Below are 17,995 nucleotides of genomic sequence, written 5' to 3' on the forward strand. Positions count from 1 at the left end.
ATTAATTTACACTGTTTAAAAGTCCCAATTAACTGTAACTTAAAAGGAATTTTTAAGTGGCTCAGCCTGATATCTCCAAGGAGTTAATATCTAGGTCTGCCTTACCCAGAATACCTTCCATAGCCTAGAAAAACGAAAAAAATTATCTTTTGATGTATAACCTATATGTGCTCTTGATAACATACTGCATTTTGTGTATTTTTACGGAGTATATAACAGGCAGGGTCAGACTGGGCACAGGCTCTAACCCAATAATGGATGCCAAAGGTCCAGCAGAATATAACCCCAATTGGAGTTAACTTTAGAGCCAATCCCTTGCCATATGGGTCTATTTCTAACAGGTTAATTCACAAATAACCTATTAGACCTTGATAATATGTCCTTTGTGTGCAATGATAACAAAATGTAGAACTTTGTTATAAGTGGTTGTGCCCATGTTCTGTATAGATGGAGGATGGGGCCTCAGGATCAGTTCTTCTGGTGGACCCATGGAACCCTAGGTTGACGTTGAGTATGGCTTATCAATGCATGGCTTTGATAAAAAACACTGGGTCAGAATTTCCAAATAATAAAAAATATTCAAGTTTCCAGAAGAATGTTTGGTTAGGAGGACAATGAAGAACCAAGGAAAGGTGTGGGACCCCAATCATTTCTTCTGGTGGGCCCAAGGAACCGCAGTTTGGTTCGTATTACAGGTCTGTTTATTGCAATAATGAACTAATATCCCTGCATATGGCTAAAAATGGAAATGCAGCCATTAACATGTCTGCACAAAAGGGACATCCCACAATAAAATGTGAATATAAAATGATTGTCTCTTGGGTTCACTGAGGCAGTACTTCCTGGCAAATAAACCGGATCTACAGTTGCAAAGTGCCCAGGGGTCAATATCACTTTAATTAATTAAAACACATAGGTATAATATGTACATTAAACTTTGTTTACGCAGCATAGAATTTATGCATATGCAAATATGAATTTGCAGCTCGCTCTAATTCATTTACAATGCAAATCAGATTTTGTGTCAAATCTAGGGGAATTAAAGTGCCACATACATAAAAGGTAAAACTATAACTAATAGTCTGTGTAGAAACGTGTGGGAGACTGATTTAAATGGTAATAACATTATGTCCCATTTCACCATTAGCATACGTGCTGCCCTTTAATCCAACCCCTGATTACAATTTTGGGGGCCTGTTTAGTAGGTTTAATTGTCTATAATTAAAGGGGTCTGTTCCGGTCTATTTAATTTCATTAACATTGAACAGATACATTAATGATGAGACACGTTAATGAAAAATACTACCACCCAAGGATTGTTTATCTGGTCACTGCTTCTGTCTTGCTTCTCTTCTGCTTATGACATTATAAAGGCTACATACATGAAGCTTCCTCTTCCAAAACCTCTGTATCAGAGATCTGTGCAAAAAAGAGATAATGGAACGGCTGTCATCTGACAGCTGACTACTTCTCTGTGATCAATGAAAGCACTCTGTGACCATTGGTGTCAATCTCTTTGGCACTGGACATAGTGATACCTCTCCTTGGACTAGGTCAACAGTTTGCCTCATAGTTTATGATGAATCTGAGACAATCCCAAAAAATAGCAATAACAATATATTGGTAATTGAAGGAATTAAGGAAGACACAGTATAAATATTTGTTTTCCTCCCAAAAATGAAGCATTGAAGGATGACCAATAAAATTATTGGCTATCCATTGGTTTAAATGGACCCTTGAAGTAGTTTAGAGAGTGGAGCTGCACTCTATGTGCTTTTTTGGCTCTGACTGAAAGAGAGTAGTCCTAAGCAGGGGCTCCATCTCTATTATCCCAAGATGTTCCAATAGGGCATATTGAAAGGCATTGTGTAAAGGTGCCCAGACACTTACAATAGCTGGGACCAAATTAACTGCTGGACAACTAACCCACACTGAAGTCCTGCGGCCAACAGAGTACCGTTAGGGTATGTGCACACGGTGAACAAAAAACGGCTGTGAAATACGGAGCTATTTTCAAGAGAAAACAGCCTCTGATTTTCAGCCGTCTTTTAAGCTTCAAGCGTTTTTTTATGTGTTTTTTTGCAGTCATTTTTGGAGCTGTTTTTCTATTGACCCAATGAAAAATGGTTCCAAAAACGTCTCAAGAAGTGACATGCACTTCTTTTTACGTTTTTTTTTCCCCTGCAACATTTTTTCAAACGGCCGCGTAAAAAAACGCCCTGTCGGAACGAAACGCCGTCTTTCCCATTGAAATCAATCGGCAGATTTTTGGAGGCGTTCAACCTCAGTTTTTTCAGAAATTTTTCAGTGGCGTTTACAGACCGAAAAATGGCTGAAAATAAGCCGTGTGAACATACACTTATCCTAAACAAGGTCACGGTACAGGTGACAGGTGAAATAAGTGGCCCAATATATATATTTTTTGTTTAATTTAGAACCCGATTGGTTACAGGGTTAAACAATAACTTCCAATTCTTATACAAATTTCCCTGTAAACCATGACATTTTTGTATGCTGAGATAACACGGAATCCCTTTCTGCCACAACCTTACTCTTTCCTTTTCTTTCTCGCAAACACACACTGCATATAAATAGGATGACAAACCATTCCTCTCGCATATCTATCCCCCATGATGTCATTGTAAATCACATCTACATCGGTTGCAAGGTGGGTGGAACAGACGGCTAGAAGTCTCAGTTTGGGCTGAGGAAAGACACCTTCTTATCGTTAATATAAAATCCAGCAAAATAATCCTTCATTTTAACTAACGTTGCAGTCTGTAACCGTTCAAAAATCTTACAGTCACCACCAAATGTGACTCTGATGAAACTCCTGTAGGAGACCAATGATAATAGGACTTAGAAATTGCAGAGGGGAAATGTATAAATACTCTTTCTATTTAGCTGCATTGATGCATCAGTTTAGCCCGGTGCCGCCACAGCCACGTTTTGTCCTGTCCTCCCCGCCTTCTGACAACATAAACGTATGAGCACTTGTTTTTTGCAAGATGAGTTTTAGTTTTAATGGCACCATTAAATATCCCATATAATGTTCTGGAAATCTGAAAAAAATATATTTTGTGGGATGGAATAGGACTCATTGGGGTTTCGTTTTTACAATGTTCACCGTGCAGTAAGTACTACATGTTAACTATATTCTGTGGGTCAATAAGATTTATATATTATGTTTTTTTATGTACTGCTCTTACCAAGAAACAATAATTTTTTAAAAATAATTTATTTTGCCTTCCCAAGTTCGGAGAGCCATAAATTTTAGCATAGTGAGAGCTTATTTTTTCCGGGTCGAGCTGAAGTTTTTATTGGTACCATTTTTGGGCACATACGACTTTTTGATCACTAATTATTGCATTCTTTTGGAAACTAAGGTGACCAAAGGACAGCAATTCTGGAATTTTTTATGGCGTCCACCCTGCGTATTAAGCAGCAATACGTTAGAATAGTTCCGAATTTTACAGACACCGCAATACCAATTATATTTATTTATTTTTTACATTACTTTATGGGAACAATGGGAAAACTTTTTGTTTTTTTTAAAAATCTTTTTATTTGTTTTAACCCCTTAATGACCAGGCCATTTTGTACGTAAATGACCAAGGATTATTTTTTGTTTTTTCACTGTTGCATTCTAAGAGTCGTGACTTTTATTCCATCTACATAGCCGTATAAGGGCTTATTTTTTGCGGGGGGAGTTGTATTTTTCAATTGCACCATTTTTGGATGCATATAATATATTGATTAACTTTTATTAACTTTATTTTAGGAAAGAATTGAAAATAAAACAGCTATTCCAACATTGTTTTTCACGTTATAAATTTACGGCGTTCACTATGCGGCATAAATAACAAATATATAAAGGTTTTATGTTTTCCTACGTTTGCAAAAAAATGTGCAATTTTGCAAACGTAGCATTCCAAGAGTCATAACTTTTTTTATTTTTCCGTTGATGTAGCTATATGTGTGCTTGTTTTTTGTGGGACAATGTGTAGTTTTCATTGATAATATTTTGTCGTACATGGGACTTATTGATTAACTTTTATTTTTTTATGGTGGGAATGGAAAAAAAAAAGGAATTTTGCCATTGTTTGTTTTTTTGCGTTTTTTTTCAACGCCGTTCACCCGGCGGTTTAATTAATGTGTTAACTTTATTGTTTGAGTCGTAATGATCGCGGCAATACCATACATGTGTATGTGGTTGTTTTTTTTACACTTTTACTAAATAAAACCACTTTTTGGGGGAAAAAGTGATTTTATTTTATTTTTACAGTAATTTTTTTTTTCTCATAAACTTTATTTAACTGTTTCCTTTTTTTTTTGTCCCCCTGGGAACTTCACCATTTGATCTGCTGATCGCTTATATAATACTTTGGTATGCTAAAACTGACAGGCAATCTATTAGGCCATTCCTCTGGCATGGGCTAATAGGCAGATGCTGAAGGCAGACCTGGGGGCCTTTGGCCCCATGCACACGAACGTGCTTTTGCAGCCGCAATTCCCCCGAAAATCCACGGGAGAATTGCGGCCCCATTCATTCCTATGGGGCCATGCACACGACCGTGGTTTCCACGGTCTGTGCATGGCCCAGGAGCCCGGGCTCATAGCAAATAATTGCCGCGGCCATGTGCACGGCCCGCGGTTTGCGGGCGGCTCGCGGGTGACACTCCGCCCCTGGCTGACCCGAAAATCATGGCCGTGCACATGGCTACGGTCGTGTGCATGAGGCCTTTGTTAGTACTCCGGCTGCCATGGAAACCTGATGGCGCCCCGCAATTTCTTTGCGGGGGCACCGATGCGGTCATAGACGGAGCTCCCTCCTTCTGTCAAACACATTAGATGCCGCTGTCGCTATTGACAGAGGCATCTAATGGGTTAAACTGCCGGAATCAGAGCGCGCTTCAATTTGTGCAGTTGGGGCAGGAGCCAGGCTGTGTATAACAGCCGTGCTCATGCTGCTGATCGCCTGGGTACACTGGCAGTACCCACGCGATTACAGCGACGTATATATCCGCCACTCGTCATTAAGGGGTTAATCACAAAACACAAAGTCTTATTGAGAGACAATAACAGACATTAAGGCGAAAATAAACAGTTCAGCAACAGTACATTGCCGTATCAGGATAGCTTTACGCAGGGGAGTAACTAGGAAAGACTGGGCCCCATAGCAAACTTTTGACTGGGCCCCCCCTCCGCTGGGTATCACACAACCCCCCCTTGTAGATAGTGCCTCCCTATAGATTCCACCACACAGCGCCCCCCTATAGATAGCACCATACACAGCCCCCTGTAGATAGCGCCATACACAGCCCCCTGTAGATAAGGCTATATAGCCCCTCAGACTTCCGGCGTCTGCGCAGTTCAATAAAAATGAAAGAAGCGCTGGTCACGCATGCGCACAAGCGCGACCGGTGCGCAAGTCATTTCTATGGAGCTGCAGACAGACCCCGGAAGTCCGAGGTTTGTCATGGAGAACTTCGGGGGACTTTCGGTCCCCCGTTCTCCTTATCGCTGGGCTTCCCAGCGATCCCACATGTATCCCCTATCCCAGGGGTCTCAAACTCGGCCGGGTAAGTGGGCCGCATATAGAAAAAATGGGAAGTTGACGGGCCGCATTACTTTCAAATTTGATACAACACAAAATTATTGTTAATAAATTACTTATTTGAACTACTATAACACTATATTACGATAATAATAATAATACTACATTACTATAAAATGAATACTACATTACTATAATAATACCGCTAGGTTTAAAATTTTAGATATTTCTCCACGTGCTTATTTCAACAATCCAGTTTTCCAGTTTAAGTGCCCTCTGTGGATGCTGCCACAGTGCCCTCCGTAGATGCTGCCACAGTGCCCTCCGTAGATGCTGCCACAGTGCCCTCCGTAGATGCTGCCACAGTGCCCTCCGTAGATGCTGCCACAGTGCCCTCCATAGTGCCCTCCAGCTGCGGTCCTGACATCACTGGGACTCCTGCTCTGGGGAATTCCACAGAGTCCCGGAGCAGAGCCGATACTAGCGCTCTTCCCAGGTCTCTGCTCTGGGGAAGACCCTGACACACTGTCCATATATGGACAGCGATGTCAGGGAAATCCACATTCCTGGAAGGAGCCTGTACTAGCACTCTGCTCGGGGCTCCGCTCTGGGGAAGACCCTGACACACTGTCCATATATGGACAGCGATGTCAGGGAATTCCACAGAGTCCCGGAGCAGAGCCTGTACTAGCGCTCTGCTCGGGACTCCGCTCTGGGGAAGACCCTGGCACACTGTCCATATATGCACAGCGATGTCAGGGAATTCCACAGAGTCCCGGAGCAGAGCCTGTACTAGCGCTCTGCTCGGGACTCCGCTCAGGGGAAGACCCTGACACACTGTCCATATATGGACAGTGATATCAGGGAATTCCACAGTCCTGGAAGGAGCCTCTGGGGAAGCCCCTGACATTGCTGTCGATGTATGGACAGTGATGTCAGAGGCTTCCCCAGAGTCCCGGAGCAGAGCCTATACTAGCGCTCTGCCCGGGACTCCGCTCTGGGGAAGACACTGACAACACTGTCCATATATGAACAGCGATATCAGGGGATTCCACAGAGTCCCGGAGCAGAGCCTGTACTAGCGCTCTGCTCGGGACTCCGCTCTGGGGAAGACCCTGGCACACTGTCCATATATGCACAGCGATGTCAGGGAATTCCACAGAGTCCCGGAGCAGAGCCTGTACTAGCGCTCTGCTCGGGACTCCGCTCAGGGGAAGACCCTGACACACTGTCCATATATGGACAGTGATATCAGGGAATTCCACAGTCCTGGAAGGAGCCTGTACTAGCGCTCTGCTCGGGACTCCGCTCTGGGGAAGACCCTGACACACTGTCCATATATGCACAGCGATGTCAGGGAATTCCACAGAGTCCCGGAGCAGAGCCTGTACTAGCGCTCTGCTCGGGACTCCGCTCTGGGGAAGACCCTGACACACTGTCCATATATGGACAGCGATGTCAGGGAATTCCACAGAGTCCCGGAGCAGAGCCTGTACTAGCGCTCTGCTCGGGACTCCGCTCTGGGGAAGACCCTGGCACACTGTCCATATATGCACAGCGATGTCAGGGAATTCCACAGAGTCCCGGAGCAGAGCCTGTACTAGCGCTCTGCTCGGGACTCCGCTCAGGGGAAGACCCTGACACACTGTCCATATATGGACAGTGATATCAGGGAATTCCACAGTCCTGGAAGGAGCCTGTACTAGCGCTCTGCTCGGGACTCCGCTCTGGGGAAGACCCTGACACACTGTCCATATATGCACAGCGATGTCAGGGAATTCCACAGAGTCCCGGAGCAGAGCCTGTACTAGCGCTCTGCTCGGGACTCCGCTCTGGGGAAGACCCTGACACACTGTCCATATATGGACAGCGATGTCAGGGAATTCCACAGAGTCCCGGAGCAGAGCCTGTACTAGCGCTCTGCTCAGGACTCCGCTCTGTTTTCGTTTTTAGAGCTGTTTATCATTGTGTCAATGGAAAAATAGCTCCAGAAATGGTTAAAAAAAAAGGCCTCAAATAAAATTTTCGGCTATAAAAATGTCTGAAAGTCACAGGTTGTGTTCCCTTGAAAACAGCTCTGTCATTTTCAGCCATTTTTGTGTGCGAACATACCCTTAGGGCAGGGGTCTCAAACTCGGCCGGGTAAGTTGGCCACATATAGAAAAAATGGGAAGTTGATGGGGCCGCATTACTTTCAAATTTGATACAATACAAAATTATTGTTAATCAATTAGTTATTTGAACTACTATAACACTGTATTACTATAATAATAATACTACATTACTATAATAATAGCGCTAGGTTTAAAATTTGAGAGAATTCTCCATGTGCTTATTTCAACAATCCAGTATTCCCGTTTAAGTGTCGCTAAATGCAGTCCGGCGGCTTAGTTGGCAGCGTTTGGCAGACACACATAAGATTGGGAAGCCCCTTTTTAGATAGTGCCACAGAGTCCTCAGTAGATAATGCCACAGTGCCCTCTGTAGATAATGCCACAGTGCCCTCTGCAGATGCTGCCAAGGTGCCCTCTGTAGATTTTGACACACACACCCCAAGTAGATATCTCCACCGGGGCTTCCTCTAGGAGTGGAATCCCCAGCTAGAGCGTTGCCGACACTTTGGCTGGGAATTCCTCTGCTGTTGGAGCCCCTGACGTCACTGTCCAGACACAGTGACGTCAGGGGATCCTCCTGGACCGGAATGTGATATCAGGGGCAACCACAGAGCCGGTGTCCCGGAGCAAAGCACTAGTATAGGCTCTGCGCCGGAACTCTGGGGAAGCTATTGACATCAGTGTCCATAAATGAACATTGATGTCAGGGGCTTGCCCAGAGCTGAGGTCCCGGAACAGAGCCACTTGAAGCACTCTGCCTGGGATTCCAGCTCTGCTCCTGACATCACTGTCCATATATGGACATGGATGTCAGGGGCAACCCCAGAGCTTGAGTCCCGGGCAGAGCGCTAGTAGGCTCTTCCTGGGACTCCAGCTGTGCTCCTGACATCACTGGGACTCCTGCTCTGGGGAAGCCCCTGACATTGCTGTCGATGTATGGACAGTGATGTCAGAGGCTTCCCCAGAGTCCCGGAGCAGAGCCTATACTAGCGCTCTGCCCGGGACTCCGCTCTGGGGAAGACACTGACAACACTGTCCATATATGAACAGCGATATCAGGGGATTCCACAGAGTCCCGGAGCAGAGCCTATACTAGCTCTCTGCACATCGCTGCCAATATGTGGACAGCGATGTCAGGGACTCCCGGAGCAGAGACTGAACTAGCGGCTCTGTGTCCCGCGGGCCGCAGATGACAGCCCCAGGGGCCGCACGCGGCCCTCGGGCCGCGTGCTTGAGACCCCTGCCTTAGGGTATGTGCACATGCTTAGCAGAAAAGGTCTGAAAATACAGAGCAGATTTCAAGGGAAAACAGCTCCTGATTTTCAGCTGTTTTTTAAGCAAACTTGCGTTTTTCACTGCGTTTTTTACAACCCTTTTTGGAGCTGTTTTCCTATAGAGTCAATGAAAAACGGCTCCAAAAACGGCTCAAGAAGTGACATGCAATTCTATTTCACGGGCGTTTTGTTACGCGGCCGTTTTTCAAAATGGCCGCGTAAAAAAGCGGCCCATTGGAACAGAACGCCGTATTTCTCATTGAAATTAATAGGCAGATGTTTGGAGGCGTTCTGCTTCCGATTTTTGAGCCGTTTACGGCCCGAAAAACATTCGAAAATAAGCCGTGTGCACATACCCTTTGGTCATGTTCAGACGTGGCGGAATTTTTCCGCTGCAAATGTTGGTGCAGATTCGGGACAATTATGCAAAGAATCTGCACCAACATTTGCATATTCGACAGGTAATTCAGACGTTGCAGATATCACAGCGGACTTGCCACAGATTTCAGTTTTTGCATTGCAAAGGCTGAAATCTGCAGTGAAATTCCGCTTCTTCTCTGCAATGTCATGAGCATTCCGCGGAGGGAAAATTCTGCACTGCAGCCTGATTTCCGCACAGTTATTTTCCGCAACTAAGTTTCCTAAAAATGTATATAAATAAATGTAAAAAACGGCCGCTGGAGAATTCCACAGCGGACTGTCTGCAGAAGAATTCAATTCCGCCACGTCTGAATGTGCCCTTAGGGTATTTGAAAATGTTTTTTTTCCAAACCAGACAACCCCTTTAATAAGGTGCACATGATTCGGTTGCCTCCAGGAACTTTTATACTGCCAGTATGTTAAGATGATAATTGACAGCCCAAATAAATGGATCTATTTAAGAAGACTTGAGTGAAAACACTAAAAGGGTATGTTCACAAGGCGGGGGTCCGTAGTGGCTGAAATTACGGGGATGTTTCAGCCTGAAAACATCCCCGTAAATTCAGCCGTACCGGCATGTGCAGGCGCTTGAACGCCGCGTCAATTACGGCCGTAATTAGCGCTGCTATTCATTGGAGTCAATGAATAGCGGCTCCAATTACGGCCAAAGAAGTGACAGGTCACTTCTTCTACGCGGGCGTCTATTTACGCGCCGTCATTTGACAGCGGCGCGTAAATATACGCCTCGTGTGAACAGACAAACGTCTGCCCATTGCTTTCAATGGGCAGATGTTTGTCAGCGCTATTGAGGCGCTATTTTCAGACGTAATTCGGGGCAAAAACGCCCGAATTACGTCCGTAAATAGGCCGTGTGAACATACCCTAATTCTTGTCTTCCTCCATCTACTCCAGCAAACGACCATTTCATTTATCAAGCTCTTCGAGAGAGATAACAGAGGAAATAATGATCGCCTTTCTTGGTTTTAATTACTGACTAGCCTCTTCACCCATATTGAGTTTCTATGTTCTCTTTTACTTCCAACTTTCCCTATCATTACAAAGCCTGAACAAGATAATTACAGATTTCTGTCTGACAACATCGAGAACTTCACAGACAAAGCACCTTAAACATCTCTACAAGCGCAGCTGGAAAAAAGTGACCCAGATGTTGCTGCGAACAGTCTGATGCGGCTTTTTAATGCTTTCAGAAATTGATTTAGGTTTATGGAAACATCGATCACATCTAGAGGACGAGTTTATAACACATCTTGTTACTTTACACATTACTTGTAAACTCAGGGGTGACTGCAATGCGGCTTGACAACAGAATAATATATGCACATTATGAAGGTCACATAAATCCAAGGTGACCTTATGATATATTATAATGGGCAATGTCTCATAACAATGCTGTGCAAAAAGATTTGTGTTCCTGACCTTACTTGTAGATCCAACCCCCTTAACAGTAGGTGCAAAGCAGGGAAGACTCTTTTCAAGGTTATACAGCATTGTTCATCCTCTTATTTCCATTAGTTACAGCTGTATCTCCACTTTTCCTCCAGTAGTCTTCAGGACCTTACACAGCAGTCACAGTAGTGCCCTTTTTCAGAAGTCAAAGAGGTGCCTTCTTTACTTAGTAGTTACAACAGTGCTCTTTTCCCCCAGTAGTCACAGCCTTGTCCTCTTCCCCCAATAGTCAAGCCAGTATTCACCCTACAGTAGTTAAAGGAAGATCTTCCCCATTCTATAAAAGATATAGCGAGGTCTAGCCCATTCCCTCAGTATTTACAGCAGACCCTTTTCCCCTAGTAGTCGCAGCATTGCTGCCCTCTTTTCCTAATAATATTAGCTGCCCCTCCACCACTCAACCCAGTGCTCATATCATTGCCTCCCCTCTCCCATAAGTATGTGGAAAGTAATGGGAAATCCAGTTCTGATCATAGCACGTATATTTTGGTTATGAATACACCCCCATGCTAACATCTCAAGATGACAAAGTCAGTTATAAAAATTAACTACAGTTGTAAACATATAATCATAATTACAAAAGTCATGCAACGGCTTTTCTTCTACGGGAACATAGGATCGGCATGTTAAAATCCAAAATGCACGATTGTTCTGACTCCTGCCATCCAGGGACAGCGGGAAGGAGAGGCATAGTTAGGTGGGGATTGACGGGGTATATGCCCTGGGTGCCTGAAGTGGGCATTCAAGTCATTCTGGTTTGATCAAGGTATATAAATATATAGGCTGCAAACTGAATATTTAGGCCTCATGCACACTGGCTGTCGTGTGCAGCCCGTTGTTTCACGGACCAAATCAATGCAAAGGCCGAGACTGTTCCGTCAAAAACGGGCAGGAGTAGGTCCTGCACTACTTTTGATGGAACGGCCGCACGGTTCCATTAACCCGTTAGTGACCGCCAATACGCCTCTTAACGGCGGCCATTAACGGGCTTTATTCTGATGCATATGCCTTTTTACGGCACTGCATCATGATAAGTAAATAGAGCAGGGAGCTGTCAAATCTCCCTGCTCTCAGCTGCCAGAGGTAGCTGAGGGCTGGGGGCGTCCCTGCTCGAACCTGTGAGATCGATATTAGTATCGATCTCACCCGTTTAACTCCCTCTCTCCCCACCGACACCCGGCGATAAGATAGCCGAGTGTCTGTGTCTCCAATGGCAGCCGGGGGCTGGAGCGAATGGCTGCTAGATCATGCCGGAGGCATGACCTAGCAAATGCCTGTCCGTTTTAAACGGACATGCAGTAATAGACTGCAATACAAAAGTATTGCAGTGTATTATAATAGCGATCGGAGAATCACATATTAAAGTCCCCTAGTGGGACTAGTAAAAAAGTAAAAAAAAAGTTTAATAAAGTTAATTTTAAAAAAAATGTGAAAAAAAATCCACTTTTTCCCCTTACAAAATGCTTTACTATTAAAAAACAAAAATAAAGTAAAAAAGTTACGCATATTTGGTATCGCCGCGTCCGTAACGACCCCGACTATAAAGCTATTACATTATTTAACCCGCACGGTGAACGCTGTAAAAAATGTAATAAAAAACTATGGAAAAATTGCTGTTTTCTGTGAATCCTGACAAATCCGGAATCCTGACAAATTGCTGTTTTCTGTACATCCTAAATGTAATAAAAAGTGATCAAAAAGTTGCATCTACTCCAAAATGGTACCAATAAAAACGACAAGTCTTCCCGCAAAAAAAAAGCCCTCATACAACTGCATCGGCGGAACATTAAAATAGTTACGGCTCTTCAAATATGGAGACACAAAAACAAATAATTTTGAAAAAAAAGCGTTTTTACTGTGTAAGTAGTAAAACATACAAAATCTATACAAGTTTGGTATCCTTGCAATCGTAACAACCCACTGAATAAAGTTATTGTGTTATTTATATCACAAGGTAAACGGCGTAGATTTAAGACGCGAAAAAGAGTGGCGAAATTTCAGGTTTTTTTCTATTCCCCCCAAAAAAAAGTTAATAAAAGTTAATCAATAAATAATATGTACCTCAAAATGGTGCTATTAAAAAATACAACTTGTCCCGCAAAAACAAGACCTTATACAGCTATGTCGACGCAAAAATAAAAAGGTTATAGCTCTTGGAATGCCTTGGAAAAACTGATAGCACCCTGACGAAAAAAACTGAAGTGGGCACGAGGCCTTAGGCTAAGCTCACACAGAGTTTTTTGACGAGTTTTTTGACGTGGAAACCGCGCCAAAAAACTTGTCAAAAACGGCCCGAAAATGCCTCCTGTTGATTTCAATGGGAGGCGGGGGCGGTTTTCTCCCGCGAGCGGTAAAACCGCCTCACGGGAGAAAGAAGCGACATGCCCTATCTTCGGGTGTTTCCGCCTCTGACCTCCCATTGACTTCAATGGGAGGCAGAGAAAGCGTATTCCGCGGCGTTTTATGACCGCAGCGCACAATGGCCGCGGACGAAAAACGCTGCGAAAAACGCCGTGAAAATCGGCATGCAGGGAGAGGAAAATCTGCCTCAAACTTCCAAACTGAATTTTGAGGCAGAAATTCCTCCTGCAAAATACTCTGTGTGAACATAGCCTAAGGCCCCATGCACACAACCGTAAACACTCCCGTAATTACGGGCCGTAATTACGGCCCGTAATTACGGGCCCATAGACTTCTATTAGCCACGGGTCCTCCCCGTATGCTTACGGGAAGGTGCCCGTGCCAATGAAAAAGATAGAACATGTCCTTTTTCAGGAAGTCTATGAGGCTCCCGTAATTACGGGAGACTACGTGTGTGCACCCGTAATTACGGGAGCGTTGCTAGGCGACCTCAGTAAATAGTCACTGTCCAGGGTGCTGAAAGTGTTAAACGATCGGCAGTAACTGTTTCAGCACCCTGGACAGTGGCTACCGATCACAATATAGATAAAGCTGTAAAAAAAAAAAAAGACGTTCATACTTACCCAGAACTCCCTGCTTCTTCCTCCAGTCCGGCCTCCTGGGATGACGTTACAGCCCATGTGACCGCTGCAGCCAATCACAGGCCAAGCACTGGCTGCAGCGGTCAGATGGACTGCCGTGTCATCCAGGGAAGTCGGGCTGGTTGTCAAGAGAGGGACTCGTCACCAAGACAACGGCCGGGTAAGTATGAATTTCTTTTACTTTTATTACGGAAATGATAGTACAATTTGTCACAGTCTGTGGGTATGTGGACCCACTAGGCAGCACCGCCGTAGCGGGGAGGCAACTGGACAAGCAACAGAGCACCCAATCAAATACAAAGTCCCGCACTAGAGTACCTGAATATTCCAGACAGTGGCCGAGGCTTTAGAATGGATGGAGGTGGGTGCAGCAGGTTGTGCCAGACGTGGCGGATGACACTGAATGTGGTAGATTACACTGGACGTGGCTAATGACACTGGACGTGGCTAATGACACTGGACATGGCAGATGACACTGGACGTGGCAGATGACACTGGACGTGGCAGATGACACTGGACGTGGCAGAAGGCAGCAGGTGCAGAAGGACACGACTCCAACACTAAAAGGCTCAGGAACAAGGACACAACACGGGATACAGGATACAGGTAGCAGGGTACGGGAAACAACGGTAACAGGATAACACTAATCGTGGGCTAATTGATGATGATGATTCCCATGTGTACGCGTTGGTCCTTTAATGCCGGGCACAAGCGTGCGCGCGCCCCCTACGGGACACAGCGGACCGGAGCGGAAGTGAGCGCTGGCGTCTCCTGGGAAGGAGATGTGAGCCAGCGCTCACATATCCACGGCTGCGGCCGCCGGAGTGTAAATAATCCCGACGGTCCGCGGCCATGGACGCTGCACAATTAAAGTATATGTAAAATAAAACTGCACAAATTCATAGTACACATCCTATACTATATTCATAATTGCACTAAAGTTCTACATTTATTGCTAGTTCCAGGAGATACATGTACAGGAATAAAAGAAATATAATGGATTAAACTTAAAAGCAATAAACTAATAAGATTATTAATTTACACAAAATATTCAGAGAGCTCATAGACATACAGCGCTATAGGCTGAAATTCCCTTTTACCATTGAACTAATGGTGGGAATTGACCTATAACCTGTAGAGGTCTTCTCCCGAGACATTCACCTCCTCTCCCTCCATATTTCTTTTATATCGAGTTCCCTCCCACCATCTCTTTGTCTCCATGGAGACAAGCTTCACCGCTATAAGGAGTCATTATCATGCTAATGGGACCCTTTTCTTTTCACTAGAGGAATTCTTGGTGGGAAAATGATAGTGCTTTAAAGATGGGAGGGGTAGGGAAAAAAGCTTCTTTTCTTCTCCCCCAGACAGTCAAGCTGTAAACCCTCCTGCAAACTCTGGGAAGCTACAGCTTTATGTTTTATTTTTATTTCACAGTTATTCACCTCTATTTCAACATTTTATGGTATAAAAGTTCTCGAATTCCATTTGCAAATAGTATGTTTTACCGTTATGTCAAAACCGGCTGCAATACTGTGTAATATATTATTTTGTGTTATGATTATTATTATTATGTATTTGCATAGCGGTCCCCACTGTAAATTCCCTAAAATACAGAGTAGGCCAATTTGGTGGAGCGGTTGCTGTACCACCAGGGCCCTGGAGCTTGAACAGGCCACAATGGTCCCATATGAGTGACCAGTACTTTAAATGACACGTGATAGTTTGGGCCCTTAACATATTTTGCAAAGGGGCCCATGAGCTACAAGTTATGCTTCTATAGAAGCTACTTAACCAAAGCAGCTTTTGGATTAAGGTAAGGGGAGGAAACCCAAGTAACATGAGGATAACATGCAGATGTTAGACATACTGGTTAGTAGCCATGGTCGCAGCGCTGCAAGCCAACAGTGATAGACACTGAACCATAATACCAACCTAATATTTAAGCAATTTGCTTGCTGATCGATTAAAAATATATATACAAAAAAATAAAAAAAATACTTGACACTTTACACATGGCTGTATTTGGGATCCATATCTCTGGGTGCCTCGGTTTTAGGCTACATTCAGATGAACGTAGCAAACCTCAGATATGAAAAACTACAGTTTTTCACGTCCGAGGTGCACCCCCGCGGGACACGTTATCACACATCCCTCATAGACTAGAGTCTATGGAGTGATGCGTGAAGCGCAAAAAAATAGGACATGCCCTATTTTTTTCACGGACCCTTCACACACTCCGTTGAAACAACGGTGGTGTGAACGGCCACATTGAAGTACATGAGTCTGTGTGACTGCCGTTGATTTAACAGCCGTCACATGGACTACATAAACGCTCGTCTGAATGAGCCCTAGCATGCATTGCGTGAAGTATTACAGAGGAGTTCACCCCTAGAAGCATTTCTTCTAGAAGAGAATATGGTGCCTAACTTGGAGAGTCTACAAGAATGTAATAAGGACCTAGAGGGAATCCTTGTGCTGCTGTACATGGTCCTTATAATCAGGGGTGAGTCGGGGCACCACCATACACATTAGATGGTCGGCCGGCCTCGCTGAATTTAGCAGGTATGGCGAACATACATTTAATGTGTATAGCCAGCTTTAGACTCTCTTCAATGTGTGCAGATCCCATGAGTATCAATGGGATTGTCCGACCAGAAACTAATGTCCATCCTTGAATGAGATTTTTCTTTTTTTAGTTAAAGATGTGTATAATTCTGCAATGATTAGTTTCTTAATATTTAATTATACTGGTTAGGGCTCTTCTGTTTTTCTGGTTAAGAGCTCCAAATCCCCTGAATAGACATAGGCTTAGGTTTACTAAGACTGGCGTTTCATACGCCAGTTTTAATATAAAGATAGCAAAAGTAAGATGCACCTAATTTATTAAAAGACTGAATGGGATAGCATAAATTTGAGTACATTTTTGGCCCCTGGTAGGCTTTGCCCCTTTTGCTAAGCCCCACCCACTTCTTGGAAAAGTGCCCTGGGTGGCAAAAATGCATTGTAAGTTAAAATGTAATGCAAATTGTGACTTTTGAAGCAAAACTGGCATTGTAAAAGTTAATAAATTCCCCACATAGAGTTAAATTATAACATTCTGGTTGCCTTTAGCCACCAGTAGAAGGAGCTTATGAACTTACCACATATGATTAATACATTGAACTCAATTATAAAAAAAAAAAGGATGCAGTAAGCTCCCCCTAGTAGCGGCTGCAGGTAGATAGAATTTTATCTTTCAACCTAATTGTAGGAAATTAACAATAAACACAAGTTTTCTTGCATATGAACGCCAGCCTTATCAAACCTCCCCAATTTTTAAAGGGTAACTAAACTTTTGAAAAACTTCTGACATTTCATAGTGACATGTCAGAAGTTTTGATCGGTGGGAGTTTGAGCACTGAGACCCCCACTGATCGATGAAACAGAGCGGCAGCCGTTTCGTTTCTGATTGGCTTTTTCCGGAAAGCAGAGCAGTTGGTGTACGGGCCCATAAACTTTCTATTGAGCCTGTACACCAATTGCTCGAAGAAAAGACGATCAGAAACCGAACGCTTCTGCCGCTTCGTTCTAGCGATTGGTGGGGGTCTCAGTGCTCGGACCATCACCGATCAAAACTTCTGACATGTCACTATGACACGTCAGAAGTTTTTAAGAAGTTTAGTTACCCTTTAAACCTAAAAACATGATGTTAAAAGATAGACATTAATTTTGAATGTCATGTTGTACACCGCTGGTCTAAATGTACTGCAAATCACTCTTTCACAATCATCCTTATCTGCTTTCCCACATATAAGAGGATATACAAAAGTATAACAAATAAAAAACTAAAAATTAAATAAGATTCATCAGCTGTCATCTCAGACAAGTTCTTGATGCTCTTGTGCTTTGCAGTGCAGTGATAATCCTGAGACATGTATCCAGAATGTCTCTTGGGCAGGTTTAAGGTCACATCGGGCACTTCAGCATTGTCACATACTGTAGGTGTGGACATTTTTTTCAGTAAGGGTATGCTCACACGTAGCGTAAATACTGCGGATTTTCTGCAACGTATTTCATTGCGAAAAATCCGCACTGTATTACAGTAGCAGCAGAGTGGATGAGATGTAAACAAAATCCCATCCACACGCTTTGTAAAAAATCAGCTGAAAAAACATTCAAGAA

The 17,995-nt window shown here is 43.9% G+C and overlaps 1 protein-coding gene across 2 annotated transcripts in view; it reads right to left on the bottom strand.

The window, feature by feature from the left end:
* TTYH1 (tweety family member 1) overlaps positions 1-17,995 on the bottom strand; it is a 132,276-nt gene that overhangs the window by 57,743 nt on the left and 56,538 nt on the right. The window lies entirely within an intron of this gene.

The sequence above is a fragment of the Rhinoderma darwinii genome, chromosome 10, assembly GCF_050947455.1.
Source record: "Rhinoderma darwinii isolate aRhiDar2 chromosome 10, aRhiDar2.hap1, whole genome shotgun sequence".
NCBI lineage: Eukaryota > Metazoa > Chordata > Amphibia > Anura > Rhinodermatidae > Rhinoderma > Rhinoderma darwinii.